This window comes from Apis cerana, linkage group LG11 (assembly GCF_029169275.1).
Source record: "Apis cerana isolate GH-2021 linkage group LG11, AcerK_1.0, whole genome shotgun sequence".
NCBI classification, from domain to species: Eukaryota; Metazoa; Arthropoda; class Insecta; order Hymenoptera; family Apidae; genus Apis; species Apis cerana.
Window position 1 is genome coordinate 7026751 of NC_083862.1, and position 9234 is coordinate 7035984.

Here is a 9234-nt window from a genome sequence, read left to right on the forward strand (position 1 = left end):
AAAAAAAAAAGACATTTTTGTACATCGATTTTGGTTATTAGAGTATATTGATAACCATGATCGATGTGCCATCCACTATATCAAGCCAGATATTGCGGAAAAAATAATTCTTAATAGATTAAGTAAATCATGTTATTATTTATGGATATACTAGATGCTTTTTAATACGAGTTTTGATATTAAAGATTAATGTAAATACTTCTTAAAAACAAACTTTTCCCTATATTTATTCCACTTTCCATGATTAATTATTTTTTTTAAATTTTACAAGTTTTAAATAAATCTTATCATTAATTTTATTCTTCTTATTATATTCTTCCATATAAAGAATGATTTTCTTGACAGATGTATTTTTATGTAACATTTGATCTTTATATGAACATTTAATTCATTTATATCTATTTATGTTTATGTATATATTTGTATTAATTTATGTGTATGTATAGATTTTATGTGAATTATTATTAAATATTTTTTAAAATTTTATAATTATATAATATTTTATAATATTAAACATTTTTCTAATATTAAAATCAAAATCTTAATAATTTTAATTTATTGATTATTAATATAATATAACTGAACTGATAAGCAATAGGAATTCATATAATTTCATCAATAAATGATATAATATATGAAATTTAAAGATATCTAAAAAAAAAAAATTATTTTTTCATTCATATTTGAATAATTCTCTTATATACAAAATATTACATATTCAAAAATAATATTCAAAAATTTTATCCATATTCAAATAATCCTTTCACGTAGAATCAAATTCAAATTCAAATAAGCCAAGACATCCAATAACGTGTTGAAATATCAAAAATTCAGAGATAATATATCTACAGATAAATTTTATATATCCATATCTAAATAATCCTTTACATCATCGAAATATCGAATTCAGAGATAATACAGTAGATATCCAAAATATAATTAAAAATATAATATGCCTTATATGATACAATAGTAAATGTGTCATATTATTTCAATACATACAACATATATCGACAAAACTCATTACACTAATAAATAAACTCTAAACGATGCATTGGCATTCAGATAACAAACTTAATCCATTAATCATTCACCAATCTTCAGAACGCATAAAACCTCTCGCGCTTCGTCAGTGGCGACATCTCGATTCGAATTCGATTTACGCTCGAATAACGTTCGATCGCTTGTCGTCTTTGGAATGCAATTATCGCTTGGAAAAACAAATTCGTGGCTTGGTCCACGAAGATAAAGAGAATTTTTCTAGGAGGGCCGTTTTTTCCTCTTAGTCTCGGTGTCTCCTGTCCTTTGAATTTAGTAGCCACGGAAATTGCCGTCCACATTTTGCGGCCCCGTCTCTGACAAGGTGAATATTTTAGCGGCACCCCGTAGCTTGTTGGTAGCCGCATACATATGCGTGCACACGTGCACAGGTTGAAGATACGCCTCGGTCAACATCGTCGAAAAATGTATTAAAGGCAAACACATGCATTCTAAGGAGGGCTCATCCTACGTTCCACCCCCTTCGCAACCCCTTCCACCATCTTCTTCGCCCTCGCGACATACATCCACGTATTCATACGAGCCGGGAGATACTTTTGCCAATCTTCGACCCAACCTTTTATTTCACCCATATACAACGTACTCGCTATCTAACGTACACGTGTGATCGATAATTTCTCTCCTGTCCTCTTCGAGGATCGAGCGACTCTTGATGTTTGCTGCTGTTTCGAAAGGAAGACGGTTTTTTCGCTTATCCAAGTTTTGATGGTGATTTCGTGATGTTTTAATTGAAATAAATAAGGTGTTGGTTTAGAAAAATGGAGTATATGTAAAGATCTTTCGAATATATATAAAATTCTTTGAAATTTAAAAAGTTTTATGTTTTCACTTTTTGCTATTTTCGATTTGTCAAAAACAACGTGTAATATTAATTGAATTTATGTATAGATTTTAGATTCATTTTAATTTTGGTTATTAATTCGCAAAAAATGACAATTGTTATTAATGATTTACAATTTATCCGAATTTGAAGAATTCTGGATTATTTGTTAAAATTTTAATTTTCGAATTAAAAAAATAAAAAGAAAAAAGAAGTAAATGTTTTTGAATTTCAAGAATTTTTAAATAATTCAAAGATTTCAAATTTGAAATTTTTGAATCTAAAAATTAAATTTTAAAATATCTATTTTTAATCGAAACAATATATAAAAATGGATATAAATAAGATGGAATTTTCTTTCATTTTTATACTTGTTTTATATTAAACGTTTAGATTAAGTTCATGATATTTTTTTTTTAATATAAAATTATGTTAAAAATAAAAACACACACAATTTAATTGTAAACAATAATTTAAATATATTATTATTTGTAAAATTATAAAAATATAATTAATTTTAAAGTATTTGAATGAATTAAAATGAAATTAATAATATACCAATTAAAATAAAATATTAAAAAAATATTAATTTTTTAATACCCAAGAAAATAATTCATATTTTTAATTAAAAAAATAAGATTTTTGCAAATGATAACTGAATAAACAAATTAAATATAAGAATTATATTGAATTGATATAAGAAGTAGATTTTACATAATGATAATTCAAAAATTCAGCATGATATATATTTACGTTATAAATTTGAATTTTCCAATCGAATGTGAAATCTGAACTTTTCAGTAAAATTCGAAACCTGTTCGCAATATATGTAAATATATTCCAGCTCATAAATATTAGATCATGTATATGCTTTATCTAAATATGATAATTGACTCGGTTAAGCCATTAGAATTTTGTATACCATAAATTAATTATAAAAAAATTGTTTTTTAATTTTCAAAATACTCGAAATATTTACCATAAATTAAACAAGAAATTATGAAAAATTTAAATAAAATTTGATTTTTAATAAATAAAAATTGATTTTTAAAATTCAAATACCTATATCCATATACAATAAAAATAATAATGCAAATATTAAAAGTTATTAAGAATGATATGATAAAAAAAGGTATAGATACATAAAGAAAAGAATTTAACCCTCGAATGGTATCTTTCATTACTTTAGAAGAATATTATTGCATCACGTGACAGTTGCAAATTTAAACATTATGCATATATTTTATTTATTTAATATCAAACTCTATTTTAAATATATATTTGTTACTACAACAAATCTTCTACTATCATTATTTCAATTATACTATACTATCAACTTCACTATTTTATTTCAATAACTATTTCCAATATAATTTCCTTGAAATATACTATCAATATTAACCTAGAACATATTATATACTATACTATACTATATTATAATATACTAAATAATTATTCTAACACTTTTGAATTAATATACATACATTTATTTAATTTTATTTTATCAATATTTAATAATAACCATTCAAACGCCAAAAACAGTGTTCCTTAAAGGAACCAATTTCAACTTATATCATTCGACGCAACACACGATTCTCAAGTGCCAAAAAGTATTCACGTATAATGAATGCACTCCTGCACCAAAGTTGGTGGAATATCTCGAGACGATCGAGGAGGAAGAAAATAAAAGAAAGAGATATTGGCTCATTTTCTGCTCGATCATCATTTGCTTCTCTTTTCTCTGGCCGCGTATTAAATGCTATTTAATAAGCCGCCAATCAGCACCTGTCAAATTGTAGTCCGCAACGTGTATACCTCTTCGGTTCGTTTTTTCTCGACTCTTGTATCATTTTCTGTGATATATTTAAAAAATGGTAAGGTGAACATTAAGAGAGAGAGGAGAGCGTGGTTGTGGCAATTATTTGGCAATTAATAACGATTCTCATCGTAGGTGGTCATTGGTTACCTAGGCCACTTATTCCGAAATTGCTGTAATTTCGCGCGAGTGGTTTTTACACGCAAGCAAAACAAAAAAGAAAAAAGGATGATGCGATGAGAATCATCACTCGTTTCGTTTGGAATTAATTTCCTTTGTTGTTTTTATCTGGTTTCATTTTGTTCGATAATGGCAAAAATTATTAAAATTTTAGTTTAATCAAATTTTAGTTTAGTTCAAATTAATTAATAAAATAAAAAGTGGATATTGATAGAAATATGAGAAGGTTTATATCGTAATGTATGGTATATAAAAATATAATTGTAGACACTAATTTTGTGGAATTCGTGATATGTAATGTAAATTATTAATAGATAGTCTTTTGTCATTATAAAATAAAATAAAATATCAAATTATCGTTTTTAATATTTCTTTGTAAATAACAATTCTAATTTTACATGAATTTAGTAAAGCATGCTTTTAGACAATTAATAAAAGAATAATAATTTTTATTGAAAAATTAATTTCAATGTTATGATTAAGAAAAAAAAATAATTAACTCCGAATTTGGTCACTTACCTCTATTAAAAATTAATAATTATAATTAAATACTATTTAAAAATATTATTTAATTTAATTTTTTAAATTACGAGCAAATATTATATAGATATTATTTACATTACATATTTTATTCAATGTAAATAAAATATTTATTTTTTAAAATCTTAATCATATAATTTCTTCCTAATTTATTTTTAAATTTATAAACGAAAGAATATTGTACGATTTTATTTCCTTGTCATCGGGATGGATAAAAATGATTATTGACTTCGTATCGAGTCTTTTTTTCTTTTAAAAGTCAATTGAAAAATGTAGTAAATATTGATATTTTTATTTTGAATGGTAAAGAATTGGAGAAATAATTTGATCATAAAAATTTAGGTTTTGATCTTATTTAAAAAAAAGGAAAGTAAAAGTATTGTAAAAAATTATTATAATTCAAATAAAGATATATCAATACTAAGTTTTTTTAATTTTTTAAATATTTTTTTAATTGAATTTAATAATATGATAATGAATACGTCTAAGATTCATTTATTCAATGATTTTTTATTTCTTTGATATAAATTTTTTTGTAAAACTTAATTTGTTTTATCATTTTATTCTTATGAAAAACTATTTATTAAATTGAAATATTATTTTTCTATTCTCTACAAAGATATGATTTAACGAATTAAAAATTTCATTTATTATAGTTTTTGTTTTTATTTTTTTTATTTACCTATCACTATTTTTCTTTTTATTATAATTTGAAAATTTTTCGATGCAATTTCTATCTATTCGCATATCTATCTTTACATCTTATCTTATGAAACATCATATAGAATTCAGCTATCAATTTATTTATTAATTACTTTGTATCAAACTAAACTCATTAAGATTCCTTAATCATTGGTATACGCAAATTATAACTTTCATTTTATTTTTTTCAATGCGTGTTACGTTAGTTCAAGCATTTTCTTTTTTTATTGTTTTTAGAACAAATCACATACAACCATTGCAAAAAAAGAAATGATTTACATTAAGCCGATCAAGTATTCGCAAAAACATGATTAAATTTCATGTTTTAATAGCTCGTTTTTGCCCACTACATGCCACTGAACTTGTTACCACCATGAAATGAACAACTTTTACCGCGTTCCGCGATCGAGTTAATTATTAGAAGAGAGCGGATCTCAGCGATCCTTGTTTACTTGATTAAGGGGAAATTTCCTATAATATAAAGTGTTTCCCTGATCTTAAGAAAGTTGGATGCTTGTACGACATAATATATGTTAAACAATGTTTATTTCCTCAAGTTTATAATAAGTTTAGAAATTCTTCATAGTTTATTTAAATTGGATATTTTTAAGAATAAATTGTTTTCAATATACTGTGTATAACATATTTAAATATTTATAGATTCATGTTTTAAACGTTTCTATTATGTTTTAGAATTTAATAAATGTGATAGAAATAATTAAATACAATAATTCTACTTTAAAAATTGATTTTCATAACTAAATTTTTTTTTAAGATTTTCCAAATATTCTTAATAAAAATGCAATATTAAAAACAATTTCTTTCTTCGATGAAAAAGTTACAATCATATTAATTGCAAATATAAGAAATTTATTATTATAGGCAATACAAGAGCATTTATTCAAAAATGAGAAAAATATAAAAAACGATAAATAACATTAAGATATATAAGATCTTAAAATCTTATGCAATAAATACAGAGTTGAATTTATTATTTATGTCATTACTTACTCGAAATATTATTTTATCCAATTCTGGTCACAAATATGTGTAAAATTAATATTATATATTTTAGAATGATTGTTAACTTTTTAAACTGTTACGTCGTGATCAGTCATTTCAATGCAGAAATGATATATATAGGATGTTAATATATTTACGGATATCTTTGGAAGTATATAATTGGAATAACAGAAATATAATAATTCTAGAGATTAAAACGAATATAAATGTATATTGATATCGAAAAAATATCGATTAATTCTTATTGAGTTATAAATAATTTAATTTTGCATTAAATAAAGTAAAACGGAGAATAAAACGGTCCTATCTTTATTAATAAATTAGCTTGAATTCATTTTTATATACAAATTTTTGTATTTCTTTTCTTATATCTCTAAAATCGATCTCTCAAAGATATTTCACAAATATAATAAGAATGCAAAACCAATATAGTGATGTGATAAAAATGAAAATTGAATATAATAATAATAATAATAATTATACTTATATATATTTATAATAACAAAAAGATATATATAATAAGAAGGGAATAATATTTCACACAACTAATCATAAATATATCCTCCATAAAATTCGCAAGACATATTATATATTTCAGAACGATTATTAATTACTATTTATTTTGTCTATGTTTCCAAGCAAGATTCGCAAGTTTACAGATTTTGAAACACGCGCGCCTTCGTGCGTGCGCGAAATAAACATCGCCTTGTCGCGACGTGTCACCGTGGAATTCGTATTAATTGCGCGCGCAGAACGGTCCAGCTCTCTGTTCGCCTCCGAACATGGCGGGACGAGTTATGTGGCGGAACGAGTTATTATTTACTTATTAGACGGGTGGCGAGCGCGGCGCCCAGTGAGGGGGTGTGAAAATGAACTAAGGCCAGTCCGAATAGAAATTAAAAACGTGACTCCACAGCGCGGGTAGCTTCATCGTACGGCTAACGAGAAGATACGACCTCTTGGTAAACGTGTAACTATACGTAACTGTGTGTGTGAGTGTGTGTTGAGGTATAACAGTTTTATGTGTTGTAACACTTCGAAGACGTACGTTCCTTATACCGGGTGCTCGTTCCGGGAATGCTGTTAACGCCAGGGAATCAGTTGTGGTTGCATTTTTTCTCTTCTGTCGTATAATGAGCTTCTTCTTAGGTCAGGTTATTAAAGTCGGAATTGCTCGTCTTTTCAACTTGTTTTGCAATTTTTTCGTTCTGGAGAAATTGATGGGTTATATTAACGTTTGAATAGTGAAAATAAGAGAATATGCGAGGGATTGTTTTTCATTTATAATATTAAGCCATTTGATAGGATTAACTATTTTTCTTTCTGAAATTGTTGATATTATGTCAATATTTGAACAATGGAGAATATATAAACGTTTTTTAATTATTATTACTTTGAAATTTTTAAAATGTTTGATAAAATTGATCAGTTTATTAAATTCTTTTGGTTCTGGAAAAATTAAGTTATATTAATATATTTTTTTTGATAATAAGAGAAAATACTTTTTGTTTATTTAATACTATATAAGAATTTTTGAAATTAGTTTGTAAAAAGATTTATTTGATAGAGTTTAATTGAAATTAATTCAATTAATTTTTAAATAGTAAAAAATCGATAAAAATAAATATAATTTTCATAATAATTGATTTATTTATTCTATTTATTTTTTTGTTTGATATATTGATTAAAGGAAAATAAATAAGTTATTTTAATAATATAATAAAATTTATTTTAATTTTTAATTATTAAGAGACAAATTTTTTTAATATTTGATTTAATGTATTATATTTTTCAAATTTTTTGAAAAATATATTTATTTCTCAAATTTTTTTAATTTTAAATGAAAAAAAATTAAATCATTAGAAATATTAGAAAAACATTTTTTAATTAAATAAATAAATTAATTTTCCTTGTGGTGAAATAAAATAATTAAAGATTCTTTACAAATATAAGTAATTGTTCAAAAATAATTTATAAAGTGATTTAAAAATATCTGTAATAATATATTCTTTTATATATTACTTCATCAATTTATCTTATTTATTTTCATTTTATATTACTATTATTATCATTACTATCATTATACTGATAATTAATATTTTATTACAATTACCAATGTTAAAATAAGAAATTGTAATCAAATACAATTTTAATTATAAGTATAGAAAATTTCATTTATAAATGTAATTTGAATGTAATATTTGAATCTGATATCCCCTTCTTACATCATAGATTAAAGAAATATCTCTTTAATTTCAACATCGCACAAATGTGAAATAGAAGAAAGGTACGGAACACCGAAGGAACGATATCTTCGATAGAAATTGTCTCAAATGTATAGTCTACTGGTAACCAGATACCGAGAGGTACGTAATGGTAAAGATGTAGTAGATGCGATTGAGTGGAAATGGAAAGGATAAGAGGAAAACTGTGTAGGTGGATGCATTTCTGCCTTAGTTTCTGTCCAAAGGAATCTCCACCGAAGCTTCTCGCCATTTCCTTTAGTTCCGCGTACTGTCTTCCACTGTGCCCATTCACAATCTCGCGTTGAATGCATTTTAGATGTATTTGCGATATGTGATCTAAGATTGCAACGTAAATCGAAATAGTAGATAACGGTACGTTTGTATTACTATATTAAGAATTCTTTTTCTCTGTTTCTCTGAATGAAATGTGTCATTTGTATAAAATTGAAACATAGAAAGGGTTAAAAATGTACAGGTAGATTGATATTGTTTTCTATATTGATTAATTTGATGTAAAACGATTATATAAAAAAATATAATATAAGAAATAGAAGAAATATGTTATTTTTAAATATTAGTTACGTTAAATTTCTTGTGTAAAATAATAATAATATCTTAATTCATATATATTTTTCAACTTTGATTCTTTAAAAATTATTGTTGATTATGTTTTTAGTTGAAATGTTTACAATATTGTGTATAAAATTATTTTTATGTTATATAAATTTTATTTGACATGATATGATAAAGCTGAAATATATATTTGTTTTATTGTAAGAATTGTATATTAGATAACAGGAAATATGATAATAAGTTGAGTATTTTATTTCAAGAGATTATCTTTCATA

General features: G+C 24.3%; 1 long non-coding RNA gene across 1 annotated transcript; it reads left to right on the forward strand.

Moving 5' to 3' along the window:
* Nucleotides 1-6918: 6918 nt before the first annotated feature.
* Nucleotides 6919-8973, forward strand: LOC133666948 (uncharacterized). The gene is made up of 3 exons (XR_009831857.1): nt 6919-7102; nt 8373-8506; nt 8577-8973. It is a non-coding gene; the product is annotated as an uncharacterized LOC133666948 (long non-coding RNA).
* The last annotated feature ends 261 nt before the right edge of the window (nt 8974-9234 follow it).